The 18817-nt window shown below is 36.8% G+C and overlaps 2 long non-coding RNA genes across 2 annotated transcripts; both read right to left on the minus strand.

The window, feature by feature from the left end:
- Positions 1-1842: 1842 nt before the first annotated feature.
- LOC122178350 lies at positions 1843-9868 on the minus strand. Its single transcript, XR_006178294.1, has 2 exons — positions 7390-9868; positions 1843-6280 (listed from the first exon to the last, which is right to left on the minus strand). It is a non-coding gene; the product is annotated as an uncharacterized LOC122178350 (long non-coding RNA).
- Positions 9869-9887: 19 nt separating this feature from the next.
- LOC122178356 lies at positions 9888-16568 on the minus strand. The gene is made up of 4 exons (XR_006178296.1): positions 16382-16568; positions 12446-12547; positions 10455-10587; positions 9888-9929 (listed from the first exon to the last, which is right to left on the minus strand). It is a non-coding gene; the product is annotated as an uncharacterized LOC122178356 (long non-coding RNA).
- Between the last annotated feature and the right edge of the window lie 2249 nt (positions 16569-18817).

An 18817-nucleotide genomic window follows, 5' to 3' on the forward strand; every position in this document is an offset into this window, starting at 1 on the left:
ATAATGAGGCTGAAGGCAAGCTGTCTTCAGTTCTCCGTGTAGTGCTGCTGGCTAACACAGAGAATGGTTTGGAAAGACTAGTGCGAGAAGGTGAAGCACTCCACTCTCTGCTGCTGCCACCACAGGGCCCCAGGTGGGCACCCTGAGAGGTGCTGTGCCAAGGCCCCTCCAGAGCACATCTGCAGGTGCTTTCCTGTGACTTCAAAAAACACTGATGTCAGTGAGAGAAATTTCCATGGGACTGTAACATGACTGTAACATTTGCTCACAATTTACAAACTGTACTGTCTTGTGGGCATCAGATCAGGCATAGACTGCAGATTGCTGCAGTTATGATTCTTATGTGTTTTTGTTTGTTTTGTGAATTGAAAACAGGAAATTTGATCAGATTTCAGTTTGTGTAGGTTGCTTTGTGAAAATGTTCAGTTTTGCTTCTTTTAATTGATTTTAATTTAATAATTAACAATGTATTATTTTCATATCAGTCTAAATAATGATTTGCCCAATCATAGTGCCCTGTTAGACATAGGTAGACATAGTGCCAGGTTTTCACCAAATTCTCATTGTATCTGGCAAGCAGTTTTTTTGTGTGTTTTTTGTTTTTTTTTGTTTTTTTTCCAAATATTTCATCTAAGTGACACCAGAAGAAAGGCTGGGCATCCAATGTATCTTCCCATCCTTATAGGCAGATGCAAAAGAAAAAGACGTGTTTTTGTTGTTGTTGTTGTTTGATTTTGTTTTTGTGTGGGCTCATGATTTAAAAGGCAAAAATATGCCAGGTTATGTCTCAATTCCTTCTCCATTTCCAGAGATCTGAAGGATTGTGAAATATCTTTGGGGATGGTGAAAGGTCACTAACTGAGTTAAAAGGTCAGGTTCCATCAGTTCAAGGACCTTGTCCTCACAGACTTTGTCTCACCAAGAACTGAGTAACATACAAAGAAATGGAGTACTGAATACAGTTTTAAACTTACCATACCTATAGAAAAGTAAATTCACATGGATCAATATACTAAGGAATAAGCCTCAGAGGAGTTTTATAGTGAGCGCTACTTGCATGTCAGTAAGACTAAAGATCATTTTTCAACACTCACTAGTAATTTTGGCAAGGAAAATTACATTGTTATGATGAGGAACTTCAGACATATAACTTGGAGCTAAACAGTAAAAGATTACTAGAGCTCTTAAAAATCATAGTTCATGATTTTCTGACAAAAAGAAAAAAAAAAAAAGTCCTATTGGAGAAATGTACAACTTCAGAATTTATTTTGGTAAAGATAAGGTAAGTACAAGCCTGAAAGAGTTCACCTGAGCATGTAGATAACACACAAGTGGACAGTGGCGGTGTCTTGTTCATAAGGCTTGTATTTTGGCTTGTTTCTCTCAAAGCTGCAGAAAATGAATGACTGAGTGAGAAGAAAAACTAGATAGAAATGTGTCAAAGCAGTGGGAGTAAAAATGAAGTTGAGTGATTTAAGCCAGGATGTTGTCATGAAAAAAGACATTCAGCAAAATGCATTTCTAGTTTTGTGGGGAAGCAAACACGGCAGTCGGAAGTAAAGATATAAAAGTAGGAAATAGAGCAATCATTGTAAGAACAGTTATAAAGCATAGAAAAAATGGATGAGAAAAAGTGTGCTTGGTAATTTTAGGAATAACTCTAGTTTTCTAAATTTTAACAGTATTGTAGGCCAATATATCTAAATAGATACAGATAAGAGTTTTATCCGATCATTGAAAAAATGTATGATGGACTTCAGCATATCAAAATGACTGAGTACCTTCCTTGTCATTATTAGTATGGGCACCGAACAACATAACTTAAAGAGAAACATCCTAAAGTAGGTGAGTCATAAAGAACTTTAATTTGAGAGTATTAAAGGAGACTGCATATGGTCTTCCACGAAGTATGAAATCATATACATTTCTAATAAAGCTCTAATTACTGCAGGAATTCTGTAAGTCCTGAAAACTGACCTTAAGTATTCAATTTGGACAGCTGAAGACACAGATAACAACAAACTAATTTATCTGTCATGAATAAAACCAACAACAAATGCTGATACAGGACATAACAAGTTATGAGACGGGAGTACAGCAGTAGCAGCTGATGTGACTTTATAGAAAAAGAATTTGTCAAGTGTATTTTATTTCTTGTTAAATTACAAAGTTGATGAAGATGGAGGTGCAGGTATAATACATTTGGATTGTTCTCAGATACTTTTCTGGAAGCTTGGCCATGTAATCTGTCAAGAAGACTCACAATGCATGAGATTAATGTGTGGAGATAGGTGCAGCTCCAACGGAATCATCAGTCAGAGGTGATGATTGTAGATGACTACATAGAAACCAAAAGTAGGACTGCTGCTATTCAGGATTTGTTATAACAATTAGAAATTCAATGCAAAATCTCTTTGAATAAAAACTGTAGCACAGAGAGCCTGAAAGAGTTACAAATACTGTTGAGGACCCAGGGGTCAGAAACAGACAGGCTGCCCTAACTAAATTCAGTCACCACCATATTTTTAAGGGAAACAGTGACACTTTGCCTTAAAACTCAGAGCAGTAGACTGACTCAAGAGCTGATGGATGAGCTGTGGTAAGCTAGGGATGTCTTGGATGTGCTGTGATGTACACCTTCTAAATAGGACCATTCAGATAGTCAAATATGAGCTCACGTCTACAGGCAGACATGCAAAGACAGCTCTGAAAGAAGCTAGGCTGCACAGTGAAGAAGCAACCCAAAACAAACTTACATCATGCTCTGTGCATAAGATCTAGTACTGTTCAGGTATATTGTAAGCTTGCAAGCTGTGTAAGAAAATAACATCAGTAAAAATAGCTTTAATGCCACACTCCTTAATTCTGTTGTCTTCACTGTTAAAAGATCTCAAGAAATTGGAGAAACGACCATATAAGTAACTTTGTTACTTTGCAGATGCAGGGCTAGCTCACTGCAACATCTCAGACTCCTGCGCTGCGCACCGTTTTGCACCATGCCCTATGAATCATGTCTCAGATGCTACTGTTCAGTTTTCACATCCCTCCACCAAACCCCTAGAAGCAATAGCCCTGTTTTTGTGCCCAAACCACAGATCTGAGCCTGGGTATGTCAGCAGTTAAAATTCTGTAACTCCTTCTCCTGCATCGTGTGCGTATGAATCCCCTCAACAGAAATGTCATCTCTTCTCTTTCAACCCCTACTAACATCTTAAATTTCACATTGCTGGAAAGGCCCTGATCCTGCAAGCAGTTTCCTTTTGAGAATTCTGTGCAACTGCATAGTCACGCAAAGGCTGCATTTGTTTTGAATTCTTTCATGCCCCTCTGGAAAAACGCTACACTTATCTAAATATGTAGGCCTGTTCATCAAAGACTGAGGAATTTCAAAGCACTGCTGAAGCTGTTGGATGCAGAGAATGTGTTTGGGTCATTTGTTTATCTGATAGTGAAAAGTCCTCTTTTTCTGAAGGGGGAATGGAGACATCTGAATTATGTTAGCTGTTTCTATGCAGTGCATTGTTCAGTTTTTATGTTTATTATTGTGTCTTTTGGCTGTATTTCTAACCCTCATTAGTAAGATCTTATGGCATATATATTTTTTCCTTTTTCTGTGGCAGACCTATTGCTAACTTTCGCTCCCACATACACCTCTCTTTTTTTTTTTTTTTGTACAAGATTTCCAATACTTTATCTGTAACTCAAACTACAGTGGTTGGTTGGACTACAACTCTTTAGACTTGACAATTGGTGGTCTTTTGAGAAAATGATGGATAGAGTGGCAGAAATATGAGATCACAGAATCATAAAATTACAGAATCATAGAGGTTGAAAAGGGACCCTCTGAAGATCATCTAGTCCAACCCCACTGCTAATGATCTATGTCATTAAGCTTGTTCTCAAGGAGCTCTGAAAATCCACCAGAAAAAAAAACTCAATTTTCTTATTGTCTCGACTTCATCACCCAAAAATTAGTAACTAATGCTATACTTTTTTTTTTTTTTTTCCAATAAAAATAACTTTTTATTAAAATGACTTCCTCATTCCCATGCTGGAATGGCGTGGGAACTGTTGAAACTCTTTCCAGTTTATGTGGAGAAGAAATACATAAGTGAATTTGGAGCTCAAGGAGGAAAGGGGAGAAGAAGGGACATGGTCAGAGCAAGAGCAAGACTGGTACATGGACAGAGGCACATAGACACTTGTGTGTAAACACGCATACAGAGTCTCAATAGCTTGATACTTTAATTACAGTAGTTCTCTGGGATGACAGGGCTAGACCTGTGTAAATTTATGCTCAGTTTCCTGGATAAAAGCTGGTGGAACTTACAGTACTTCTGCACATTAGTAATAAAATGTCAGAAACCTGAAAAAAAGTTTAGGGGGAAAATAAAAAAGAGGAAATTGAGTTGAGCTTTTTGAAGGAAGCATTTCAGAAACAGCCATTATACTGACAGCAACTGAAATGTTTAAAAAATGATGAGTCACTTCAACATTCGTGACAATGATGGCCTTAAAATGCAAATAATTCCAGACTTGCACAGAGCACAAATGATGATAGAAGCTGCAGCTAGGTAATGTAAATAGCAGGCAGATCAAGAACACATCCTGCTATGAGAAAGGCTACTTTAGTCATCATCCAAGTCTGCCCTAGCACTTTCCATTTTGCATACAAAGCTACCAAGCAGAGGTGAGAACCTGGCACCCAACTCTGTAATCTGTGGATGAGCTCTGCAGTAACAGAGGCTGGTATTTAGGGCAGGAAATGCAGTGTCTTCACACTGATCTCTTCTCTAGCCAAAAGTGAATGTAATTAGGCAAAATGCAAAAACAGAGTTTTGCTTTTATTGTGACCTAGAAATAACAACACAAGTTGTTTTGGCACGCCTCAACAGTAACACTGAAGTTCTCCTGTCCATACACATTCCCTGCCTGGTTCCCTGATTTTCTGTACACATTGGCTCTTTTATTGCTCCTGCCAGGGACAGGATATGGCAGACGTCCATAACTTCCTCAAAGGCATGACAAGTGTCAGCAAGGGTCAATTGCTAAATGTCTTCTCCAATACATAACAGAGGAACAATAATTCCAGCTGGAGAGCTGTATGGTCAAAACAAACAAAAGGTCTTCATACCTCCTTAGAGGACTCCGCTGCAAAGGGACAGCAATGATGAAGTCAAACATACCAGCTCTAGGTGCCAATCTACGATCAGGCTCTTCAAAGACAGCATGAGTAACTTCAGAGCAAAAGTCAGTCTGAGACCTCCTGTGACTAATGGGCAAAGGCATTACTGGCATGTGGGAGATTACCAGCAGATGGGCAGGAGGAAGGAGGCTGGGAATGGTGTGCATGCAAGTAAGGTCTGTAGCAGCACAAAAGGGCTGTGGCAACTTTCACACCCGAGTGCATGATGGTACAAGTGTGCTGTGAATGCAGTTATATGTGCTGCAGGCCCTAAGGCCTCTATGGTGTGGCTGCATAGTGCACACCGATAGGAGTAGGAGTTCAAGTGCACACTTGGACATTGTTACCAAAGACAGTGTGGATGTAATTAGAAACGTGCACCATTTCATTAATCATCACTGCAGCTGTATAGAAACTACTTAATAATTATTAAATATTTAGCCACAATTGCTTAAGCTAATTGACATGCAGGATTTATTTATAAGATTTTATGGTTTTAATTAGTGATTGAAGCTGATAAAATAAACATCAGAGAATCTGTAAGACTGTACTTCAGTCCTATCTCTTTACTACCATATGTGTAATACTGACTAGAAGCAGTTAAGGTGAGAAGATAATTCTTTACATTTTCTGTTACTGTCTGCATAAAACATCTTGTAAATGTTAACTATCTGGAAACTTCAAAAAAGTTTCAAAATTATAACTAAGTTCTAATAGAAAAATTGCATACATTAAAACCTGAGAAGATTAGTAATTAGTTATTGAAAAATCAGGAGTTAGTTTTAAAATAACATAAAGATCTGTAAGAAGTTCCATGTACACGCGGGGAAAGAAGTTTATCTTTTGGGTAACTTTTTGTACTTCATTTGAAAGCACTGCTCCTCCAGGTGGCAGAAGTAGCAGTTGCATTCAAAATGTATAATGGTGATACTGTGTTGATCCTTCTGAATCTATATTTCTTTGTTATATAGGTTTCCACTATACGGTTGTCTCAGAAATGCTGCGAAGCTAATAGTCCCTACTGTAAAGAAATACTAAGGATTCAATAGTACTTATAAGTTGTTCCCAAAGGAACTGAGTACCTTCAACGTAAATCTGAAACAGAAAACATTTGAAATATCTGTTAGTACTGAAATTTTATATCAAAGGGTCAAAGATTTTAATTTATTATTTCTAGTACAAAGTTAAATCATTCTCAGCACAGAAGCAGAAGAGTATCGTCATTTTCTTTTGGAAACAATGTGGGGGAGCTCAGCAGATATTTTGTCTCATTTCTATGTTTCAGAACAATAGCTAGGTTGCAAGCTGGAAGGTGGATGGTCATCAACAGCAAGTAATTTCAACTATGGAATTTCAAGAAAGATATTTTCATATAGTAGATATCAGTTGTGTTACGGCAACACGGTATTTTGTAAATAAAAAGCTGAGCTAGACTTATACACATTTCAGGAGTTCCTTATTCTACTGTTTCTATTTTCTTTGACTATAGGTATTTTGGGCCATAGACCAAAATAGCCTATTTTTTATAAAAGAGAATTATGAAGGCCCAAACCAGTTTGCATCTTCATGTGTTATAGTATCCCAACTGAGGAACAAAGGTAATGATGGCAACCTTTTTTTAAAGCTCTTTGTGGCTGCATTCTGATTAGCAACGAACAACATCTTAACAAATAATCCATGCTGATGAAGGTCCCCTGCATGCAGATCTCTGTGGGGTTCTAAGGGTTGCAGGCCAGCAGCACCTTATAGTGGAATCTCTTGCGCAGGCAGGCATAGGGTTGAAGTGAGAGTTACTGTGCAATGCCTGCACTGATTGTCCCCTGCCAAAGATGCATGCAGGGCCCAGGTGGAACCATGTCAGGAACTGTGACGGGTCCTCAGGAGAAGACCAGAGCTGCAGGACTTCCAGATCTCTGTGTAACTGGCAGGCACATTCTAGATGAGTTTGAATTTGACTAAATAGCTTCAGCTTACCATGTTTAGAAAGTTATAATATTCAAGGGAAAATGATTCTGCAAGTGGCCAAACATGCAATCAAGACACTGTTGCACAAAAGAGTTCAAGCTTGACTTGCACAAGTAAAATGTTTGATACAAAACATTTCTTTACATATAAAATACAGTAATTCTTATTTTTAAATAAAACTCTACTACAGTGAAAAAACAAGACTGTAAATGACACAGGTTACAGCCTATTTCTGGTACCTGAAATTCATTGGATAGTTGACAAGAGGAAAGATCAGGAGTAGCTGACACTTTGAAATGGAAGTACTCTAATTCTTTTGGGGAAAAAAAAAAAGTCATTGATGGATTATTTGTTTTGCAAAAGAAAACCCCCCAAAACAAAAAACCCTAGACGTTTAAACAAAACCTAGGCTTCCTTGAGCAGAGGCATTTGACACCATGATCAATCAGTTCCATAAGAATTGCTGAATTTTGAATATAAAATCAAGAAAAAAGGCTAGAAAGGAATTTGCCTATGCTGCTCTTCAAAGCAATCAATCAGGATTTAAAAAAGGACCTTCATCTGACTAACAGTTTTGTCTAGTTGCAGCTTCTTGCATTCTGGTGCTCACAAAAGGTCTGAGTGGCTATTAAGCAGACCAAAAGTTGGGTACCCATTCCCCCTACAGAATTTGTTTCTTTTTGATTGATAATAAAAGTTTCCTTTTAAGTCAGATTGAAGTAAAGGAGTAATTCTCTAGTTTGGGCAGTAGGTCCACATTCTGTGTCAGGAAATGTAGTCTCATCATTACAGCCCATATCTAGTACACCTGTGTGGGCTTAGACTGCAATTCCAGTAAGAAAAGCCATCTTCCCTATGAGGCATTTAGGGGGCTCAAAATCAATTGTTTGAAATATTCAAATAAGGTACGCTTATTCTTCTGAAATCTAAATGCCAAATATAGTCACCCAGATTAATGAGTGATACTTCAAGGCAAACCATTTAATTAACAGCATATAGAGTAAATGGTTGGGCTGAAAAAGACAAGGTTTTTAGCAAGATATCTGAAAATATACAAAAGATTTATCAAAAGTTTCCTTCATGGGTTCTGAAACCACTACCTTTCGAGATTACAAGACACACAAAATATAAACCCTCAAATTACGCCATCTAGATATGGGCTCAAAACATAAATTATGTTATTTCATATCAGAACTGCCTCAAAGGCAAATGGTATTTAGATCTGGAAGTGTCGTTTATACTGATTTCTGTTCAGAATAACTATTTTAATTTGAAATTATAAAACTTGCGTATATGTTTAAGAACATTGACTCTGGAGTATATACTGCAGTCTAGAGCATTTTTGCTAAATAAAGTCTTAATAAAGTCTTAATAAAAGTCTCCATAAATGTTTGAGGTTCACTGATTTCAATACATTCTCTAGTATTTCAAATATTTTTACCACAGCCATTTTAGTGTCTATATATGAGGCAAACAGAATTGACTGCTACAAATGAGCATTTGTTAGAGACACTGCCACCCTAGAGAACTGGTCACCTACAGATTTTACAGTGTTTATCAGGTTTATAAGAACACTGAAAACAAAGGAAAGCAAGACTAATTCCAGTCAGTAAAACTGCAGCCTTGATCTCTTCCTGTTTTCTTTTGGTCCTCTCACTTCTAATCCCAATAATTTGGGGTGCATTGCTATTAATTTATATATATATATATATTTATATTATTATATTATATTTATATATATATATATCACATGAATCAGCTCTAAATCCCTTCTCTGATCTTGTCACCTAGGAAACAACAGATCCAAACACGATTGTCTCCCTCCTCCACTTACGCAGCTTCCTCTTTTCTCACTGTACTGCATTTTTCCTAATTCCCCTCAGCACAAACAAATTAGGCTATGTTCTCACCCGTCATTCTAATAGTACCCACCTCTTGTCTCAATTTTCTGCTATACTGTATCCCCTGCTCTAGGACTAAAATACACCTGAAAGATCCTACACAACTTGTTTCCCTCCTCAAGCTAAATCCTTTCTCACTTTTTTTTTAGTGTTCTTCTCTTTTGTGTCCCATACAGACTTGTAAGTCATTCCTATCAATCAGTGTGTATCAGCCTATGGTTTGTCCACAGAGTTTATGCCCTTTCTTCACACTGCAAACACTATCTCGAGTTTTCCCAGCAAGAGATGTTTTTGGGGATTCCTGCACAAAGTTGTATCATTTCATTGAGTCTAGCCTCTTTGTTGGCATAGAGAAAATCATTCCCAGTAATACTGCAAAATAACACATAAAGAATCCACTACAGCCACAAGCCATAGTGAAGGTAGTGAACAAGACCATGCCATTAATGTTGTTCATACTTGCAGGAATATCGTGTGTTTCTCTACAACTTGCCCTGTAGGCCTGTGAATACACAGATATACGTATACCTACATATGTATGTGCATATATGCCTACTATACAATTAATGAATATACAGATGTTATGATACAGCAGAGAGCTCGGCTACGTAGTTGTTACACAAAAGCAGGGAACAGAAATGATAGATACACTCACCCATACCCTGGGCTCGCGCGGGAAACTCCAGAGGAGGGATCTCCAGAAGAGATCCTTCCTGTTGGTGGTCAGCTCTTAGCTGGGTCGAGGAGAGGTGCAGCCAGGCTCCACGGCTTCCAGCAGCACAGCTGAATTGCCTTCACCTGTGCTCCTGTGCTGACTCATTGCTTGCCTCAGGTGATCAATCAGAGATTCAGGCCGTGATTCAGCAGTTCCCATACACCTACATATATTTGTTTTTATGCATTTATGCATACATGCTTATAAATATGTTCACATGGGCACATACATCTGTTGGAAAGGCATGCTAAGCCTTGCAACTGGCTGGATGTGGGGAAGGAGACACAGAAGCTTCACATCATTGCACTGAGCAACTCCTGACAGCTTCTGGCTATTCTATTGAAGTATGTTCCCTAAACTAACTAATTTTTCTATTTGTTTACTATTTGATTCAGTATAGTAATTATTTTAGAAACATTAATTATCATTATTGTGGTGTTTTTCATGACATTCCTCATGTATAATGTCACATTTTTTTCTACACTGAGATTATAGCAGCAGCCACTATGAGTAGGAATCTTGGAACCTTGTACAAAGCAGATGCATATGAGATGATCATCCTCAAAATGAGTGTCTGCATGATCTTCTAGGATTGTTACTTCTGATTTCTTACTGAAATCACTGTGTTTTACCATGGACTCAGTAGTGTCAGAATTGTTCTATAACATCAAATTTACCTTATCCTTACCTTTGACTTCCCAGGCTGTCCTGACTTCAGTAACTGTGACAAAATAAGGAGATGTTTGATTTGTAATAAGCTTGAAATATGTAAATGTGAATTTGATTGGAAACATTGCATCTCAGTGCTTCATTCGTAGAACCTGAAATTTAATATATATATATATATATATATATATAGTTATATGGATAAATTTAAAAGAAGAACTGACCTAGTTATTTCAGATATCCACTAAGCCTTTCAAGCCTTGTAAATGATGGTTTGGAATGTCTCCTTTACAGTCCAATTAAAACATATTTTTCATGTATGGTTCTTTCTCAAATACTGGTTGGGTATCCAGCTAAGCACCAGAATTTAAAAGACAATCATTTTGATACTTCAGCTTTATTTCTTACCTTCTCTATACAGTTTGAGAAAGCTGACAATGAAGACATTTTCTCAGCCAGGGTACAGCTCATTCAGCTCAAGATGACTTGTTAGCACACTTTTATAAAGTTTAAGAATCTGTGGAAAAGCCACGATAACTGATTCTAGCTCAGTTTCCTCACTGAATTGTGAATACAAAATTTTACAGAAGAAGCTATGAGTTAACTAATGACGCTTTCCTTACATGGTATAGGGGAATTCAAAATAATATTTGCTACAAGTCAGATACCAGGCCTAAACCTAGGATTTTTGTCCGACAGTAAGTTGCAAGTGTGGGGAATTTTATTTCATTTCCGATACTAAGAAAAAAATAGAAAGATTTTCAGGCTTCTTAAAAATGCTTTTGCTAAGATTCAAAAATTCATCTGCATTTTATTGTTTCCATTAGTATTTTTAACATCCCAAAATTTCAGCAATTCTCTGTGAAAGCCCTGACAGTATTCTTTGCTTTGACAAGAAAGCATTATCCAGTGCAAAAATTGTTCCTCCTGAAAAGAAAAATTAACTGCTTGAAATTCCTGAAAGACTCTATGAAAACCAAAAACTGGAGGGACCCAACTTCATTGCCCAGACCAAGGTACCATCAGAATCCAAGAAGAAACAAAGGGAATGGGAGAAATAAAGCTGTATCGCCAACTTCCCACACTGCATTTCTGGAGAGAATAAATTCACTCACATGAGTCTTCCTTTTCAACAGCATGGAAGCAGGAATAGAGGCAGATGCACACTAGAGCCAAGTGAGTGCAGAGGCAAGGGACTCAAGGAGCTTTCTGGGAAGGATGACTCTTGGGGAAGCGCCTCTGCCACCCTACGAGTTTCTGGCCTAAGCAACTTCCTTTTGCACTTAGGCAAAAATGACCCAGCTGCTCAGCCAAGAATTCCTTTGGTCAGTCCCAGCTGACTTCATAGCCTTAGTTCCTAATTCTTTAGTCTCAGAATACGGTGAAATATACTTAAAGATTCTTGATTAAAAAAATCTTTTTTTTTTTTTCCCCTCCCACAAATTGCAATTCTGCAATTTTAGAATGATCATGACTGGCACGCTGTACTAGTTATTTTAACAACGGTGTTTTTGTAAGGAAAGAGGTAGGTGTAAAGATATCCTCTCATGCCTTTCTATTTTAACTCATGACATCTTATCAGTACTTCTGGCAGCAGTGATAAGAATAGATTTGAAGTGGAAACTCTGACACAGGTGCTTTCCTCATTGATGACTATGATTTAAATGTTTACACTGTAGTTACTTGATTTTATACTTTAATTCCTGATCTGTCTCACTGTCCGTACCTCCATTAACATAATATTCAGATTTTTACATCAACTCATCATTCAGAACTTGATATAAAAATATGTGTCCTCTAATGATGCATAACTAGAAGGTCTTAATTGAAAGAAAATAGGCTCCAGCAAACATGCCATTGAACAGTCCTGTCTGTACAGTTTACTTTTCAAAACAGTGATTGTTAAAGTAAGTTACAGAAAAACAAAAGACAAATATGTATGAAATAAATGATGCTAAAATAATACATTTTAAAGTACGTTCAGTAACCATGGAATGATTACAGAAGACTTACTTTTACATCCTTAGGATAATGTAGTTTGCCAGGATCTGCATTATAAATGTTTTCACTGAATAAATTATCTCCTCTCCCTTCAGATGGAAGTCTGTAGTTTACCTGCATACAAATACACCATAAAATAAAGGGTTATAGAGTAAGTTCATATTAATTGCGCAGAAAGGATGATAAAGTTATTCTTAGTGTTAGGATAATGCAGAAGAAATACTATGTGTTTAGAAAAAAGCAAGCAAAGAAAAGCAATTCATTCATCTATACCAAATATTTCAGATCACATTCCCAGGGAGTCCTTAGAAAACGAATGATCTCTTTTTCCCCCCCTTCTTAGCCATCACTTTGGCAGTGATAACTGAGCCAACAAATGCTTAGTACTCGTATGGATTATGTGATTTAATATTTGGCCATGACTCTGGCTGGATCTTTCAGTCGCAGGATTTTCTGGCAATCTCTTCCCACCTGCCACTGCTCAGAAATCATGATCAGAAGACATCAGTAGCTTTCTGTTCACTGTGATGGAAATTTAGAGATCTTTAACATGCATGTTACTTTTATAGGCTCGTGTTAAGTTTTAATCAGACCAACAGAATATATATAAATTACTTAGTTAAAAAGCCTCAGAAATATGATTTAATATCAGATACAAGTTCTGTTTGTTTATTAGCATTTTAAACACAGGACAGGTTATTCCATATTATAATAGTTTAAACTCAAGTTCACTTTTCATAAAATGAAACAAAACTTGACAGCAAATGAAATTTGCAGTTCTTTAAGCATGAGGTGTATACAGAATGGCAATGAAATAATACTTTTGTAATAGTAATGCAGTGAACAGCTCTTTCATAGCAGAATAACACAGGGATCCTATGAGATATTTTTTTTTTTCCCTCCTAAACACTGTAATGATAAATAAAAGCCCTGGAAGGTGGTTATGATTTTACATGGAAAGTAGTTGTTTAATTTATTCAGTCTAAATAACTCAAGTCTAATTTTAACAAATGTAAAAAATATACTCACTTTATGTACTTTTTCAATCTGATTTTGTGAGCTGATGTATTTCTGCACAGTGCACTCTCACCAGTATGAAGCTGGTCACAAACCAGTAGACTGTTGTTGACAGCTTTCTCAGCTAAATAAGTATACCCATGCTCCTGGTTATCTTGCAAATATGAATGTACAAGGTAGAAAGTGACTCTCTGTATCAATTCATGGCACCACCTAATGGCTTTTTAGCTTTCTTACCAACAGTTGTTTTAGAAGAGGAAAAAAAAAATCATCATTTGTGTCTCCTGATATCCAAAGTTCCTCAACCCTTGGAACTGAAGGAATGAAATGATCTCTCACATACGCTGCCTCTTTTCAGTGTTATAACAAATGCTGAATTATCACAAATACATGATGCCTGTGGGATAGTCACAGCTATCATAGGTTTACCCCACGGGTACATTCTGAAAATAAATTAGTTATTTCAAAACAAAGGCAGCCATACAAATAAATGCAGTAAGTATGTTTGCACTGGCAGATGTGTCTGCAAAGTTTACTCCTCCTGCCTACTAACTTACTGCAAGGAGAAAATAAAGGGTAGTTTCAATTTGTATGGCTTGGAATTCATTTCAAAACCGGCTTTCGCTCTTTGTAAAGCTTCTATACTAATGACCAGGAGACCATTTAATTGGTCTCAGTTTTCATTAGATGTGAACTCATAAGAGAATGTGTTTAGTGAGGCATCTTTGAAGAATTGAGAGTTCTGCTTTTAATCTAACAAAGCTGGACTTTGCTGGATTTCAGTATTTCTGGCACTGCTATGCAGTTACCAGAGTACTTGGAAGGAGCAGCTGTGAATTATGAACTAGTAAGATGGATTAACAGAAGTGATGTGTACAACTATGGTACAAGCGAATCACTGCCACACATAATTGGTCCTGATGTTATTTACGGACCTGTGTATTTTTAGCTGTTGGCACGCTTGCCACAGTGGAGAGGGGTGGTAGATAAAATTAGAAAGAGTACTTTGAAAGGGGTGTTATTTTTACACTGAACTTCTCATGTTGCTCAACTGATGTCTCAGCATGACACTGAACACCCTCACAGGAAAAATTTCACCAAAAGACTACAAGATCTGGTCAGACCAATGGTCCATCTGTTTCTGCTTTCTCTGCGGTGACCAGTTACAACTTTTCTGAGAAAGAGTGCAAGAAACAGGGTGGTAAAAAGTAATCCTAACGATCAGCTATTAAAGCTTTTTAGATCACTGAATTTAGTGACAAAAAACGGACATTTTCCCCAAATGTTTGTGTAATCCCTTTTAAAATCTCTCTGCTTTTGGTTTCCAAAGCTCCCTCCAGCAATGAGTTCAGCAATTCAATTAAATAACATGCAAAGAAAGTGTTTCCTCCATCTTTAGTTTTAATTACTACATAAGCTTTTGTACTTCTGAGAAACAATGAATCACCATCTCCGTACTACTAATTTTATGCTATACTTACCTTTAATAATGTCTTTTGAAACAAGGCATGTTTTATTCCACTTCTCTTGTATGGAAACCATTACTTGTTTTTGATCACTGTCATTCACCTTCTCTGTGTTTTCTCTAATGGTACTCCTTTAGTCTTTGAAATGAATGATCACAAATACACCTATTTGAGATTTCTGAAACAGCATCACCATGTTTTCCTGGTTTGTTCTCTACTCATAAGATAATAGTTGTAATATTCAATTTGTCTCCTCTTGTCACAGATGATGGAATTTTCTGTACAAATAGCTCCCAAATCCCTTTTGTGATTATCAACAATTTTAAGTTCTCTGTTTTGTATTTTCCCTTCAGGAAGCCTCCAGAGATTTTATTTTCTAGCTGCTCAGCACTGGCTAAAACTTTCTTCTTTTCCTTCCTATCTGCCACAGTTGTGATTTTGCTGTGTAGATTTTTATGTTTTGAAAGCTTTCCTGCCTCAGTATTTACTTCCTTTTCATGGTCATTTGTGAATAGTTTGTACAGCTGCATTTGGGTCTCTGTAGATCCAGGGGGACCTCATTGAGTATTTTCTTCATTATTTGTAAAAACTGATCATTTACTTGGATCTCTTGATCAGTTGCTATACCATGGATGATCTTCCCACCGTCAGATAGTTTAGCTTCTTCAAGAGCTTTCAGTAAGGTACTTGGCACAAAGCATTTTACAAGTCAAACATTTTATATTCATGCTCTCTACATTTGTCACACAGTTTTCATTCTCAGTGTTCAGTTCATGTTGATTCTTTTCTTTCTTTCTTTCTTTTTTTTTTTTTAATTTATCCAGATGTGTACTAATTCTGTTTTACAATAATTTCAATCAGTTTGCCACTTTGTGTTTTGTAGTTCCTCAGATAATATCGATGTTCATTAAAAAAAAAAAACAACCTGATGATATTTATATCATCTTCTGCTGTCCTTCCATTTTTCCCAACTACATCACATGTGATATTTATAATTAAATGAAGACAAATACGAAATCAAATGGGTGAAGGACTTTGAATTCAGAAGGTTCTGAAAGAAACCACCCATTAAGAGGATGATATAAAGGAACTGCCAAAATAGTAATAATTAAAGTGAACCAGAAACAGAAGATGAAGGATACTCTTACCTAAATTTTTTCATATCATACCATAATATATTTTTGAACAACATGCATTATGTAAAGGAATGCTTTCTTGGCTTATATGAATGCTCTATCCAGAGACTGAGAAAAGGTGATCAGGAACATCAGTAGAATTTTACATATTTCCCACCATATAAATCAATCATTACTTTTGTGGCATATAGAAACAAGTGGCAGCAGCGGAGTTGTGTGCTTTCCCTTTAAGAGGAAGAAAAGTCAGACTGTTACCAGAAACTTATAACTGAACTCAAAACTGATAAATTGCCTATAAAGATTTTAGCATTCCCAGAGAGCATGCATACCTTTTCTGTTAAAGAAATTCCATCTGAAATTGTTCCCAGCACAGTCAGCGATAAATCCTAATACCAGATGGTTGTTTGCTCAGCCTAGGACAAAGTACTGCAGTATCAAGAACAGTGCAAATCCCCTGAATTCCTTTCCATCTCCCCTGATAGGCAAGTGTCGCTCAGGTCATGCCAGAGGCACCGGACAGGACTCTGCCTCCTCTACAGCTCAGAGTTGAGATTTTCAGACATGCCTTGAGGGCTTAGAAGCTTAAATCTCTCTAATTTCCTAAGGGGAACTGCATCACAAATGCTGTAATCTACTGGAAATAAGTCTTCAAAGTGTTTTGTCCTTAATTAAAAAGTTGAATTCCTATCTAGAGACTGTTTTATTAAAGATTTGAATAGCACCACTGACACTACTATATGTTTATATTTTCAATGATTGCTTAGTCAAGGTAAACTCCAACTTCAGCATCAGCAATTGCAGAATTATCCTTCTCAAGTCTGAATCATATGTATAATTCAATTTAATAATTGTTAATTAGCCCACTTTCCAAATTAACTTTGAGGCATTGAATCAAAATTCCAGATGAACCTATAATATTACATTTATAGCTACTTCAATTCTTTAAATTGGCACAAAAGCAAAGTGCTTTCAGTTGTCAGTAGAAAAGTCAAGAGAATCTGCTGAGATTCACTTTTTGCTGAATACAAGCATTTAGAATACATTTTCCATGAAACAGATTTGAAAGCAAGGAAGAAATATTAGTAGACATGCAAGGTTTGCATTTGCTTAGATTACTGAGCTGTACAAAGTAACACAACCATGCTAACGGCCAATTTAGGCATCACATACAAAGTATATGCTTAAAAAAAGAACTAAATATCTCTCACCTGTATATTGGAAGATTACTCTGAATCTCAAAACATAGGTTCCATTCAGATGAAAGTATATAATACTATTATTTGGTAAATAAACATGGTTTTGCAACAAATATCTGCATTCTGATACTGTCAGGTCCCTTTTTTCTTTTTATTTATAGTGTTGAAGTCATGCATGAACCATTGCCTCGACACAAATGTCCTGTTGAAAAGCACCTTATCAGGCATGATGGGCTCTGCTATCGCAGTTCAGAATTCTCATGATTAGAAAGCAGCTGCCTCTTAATCATTTTTTACCTAATGAAAGCAAAGCAAATAGTTACAATCTGCTTGTTAGTCTTCAGTGCTGTATATTTCTACTAATTCCTTATCACCACTACTTGAAAGACCACAAGGCATCATAATCCATCATACAGCTTCAGCTTAAACAAGATGAATTTTGGAGCTGAATTTTGGAGCAAATTTCCACACTGATTAACAAGTTCATGCCTGTTAGAGCGATTTCACATTAAAGGTAGACCCCATGATCAACACCTCATTTTAACTTGGCAATAACAGAATAATTCATTTAAAAGTAGTAATGAAAATCACTTTCCCTCAAAGCTCTAATCCGAAGCCCTCTACCTAACCACAATTTTATCTTCATGTATGTCTTTGGGACTCTGGCATTTCATATGTGTACACAAACCAGTACAGATCTGCAGTGGATAAGAGCTCAGATCAGAAAGTCAAGAAACAAAAAAATACTGAGCTTGGTGAAGAAATACTCTTGGTAAACTATTAAGTGGGGGAAAAAAAAGATCCTCTTTAGAACACACTGACTAGTAAACAGAATGGAATGTTTTCTCCTAAGATATGTCTATAACATCCTGTACTGGTCATTGTTGCTTCTGTCTAATAAATGTCCCACTGTCAAGCCAATGTCCCACTGATTTCCATAATTTACACCTTGCTAAAACATCATGTCACATTTTCTCTGGTGAAATGTATGCAAGTACATTCAACTTGTTAAGTTTCTTTATGTGTTACTGGAGCAGTGAGCAAACTGGATTTTGATTCTCACAGAACCATCACTAGGCAAAAATAAATGTCACAGTTTCTCCTCCTTAATGGCAATACACAGTACAAAAACATTCAACTAAAACCAGTGGCTCATAGACTGATGAGTTGCTGTTACATCACATAGAAAATGACTTATAAAAGAGTGCTTTATATAGGCTTTCTTAGTCACTTTTTAAACCAAATTAGTAGATTTATTAAAAAGGCAGCTAAATTACAGAACTACTTCCCTGAAATCACACATATAAGGCAAATTTATCTTAGTATGTTATTCATGTCACTCTTCAGCAAAGGGAAAAGGAGTAAGAACACCCCACATGCTACAAATACAATGACAATATAGGACCTATTTGTCTGTAGTCATTTGCATAGTGCAGCAGATGAAAAAGGAACATATGGCATGTTTTACTGGCTTGCTCTGTCCTTTGACAGCCTTTTAGCTAGTCACGAAGCAGGATTCCTCATGCTTAGCACACTCACATACTACTCTGCCCTTGTTAGACTTCATAC

Source organism: Lagopus leucura, unplaced genomic scaffold (genome assembly GCF_019238085.1).
Source record: "Lagopus leucura isolate 7727_CA_CO unplaced genomic scaffold, USGS_WTPT01 Super-Scaffold_1, whole genome shotgun sequence".
Lineage (NCBI taxonomy): Eukaryota > Metazoa > Chordata > Aves > Galliformes > Phasianidae > Lagopus > Lagopus leucura.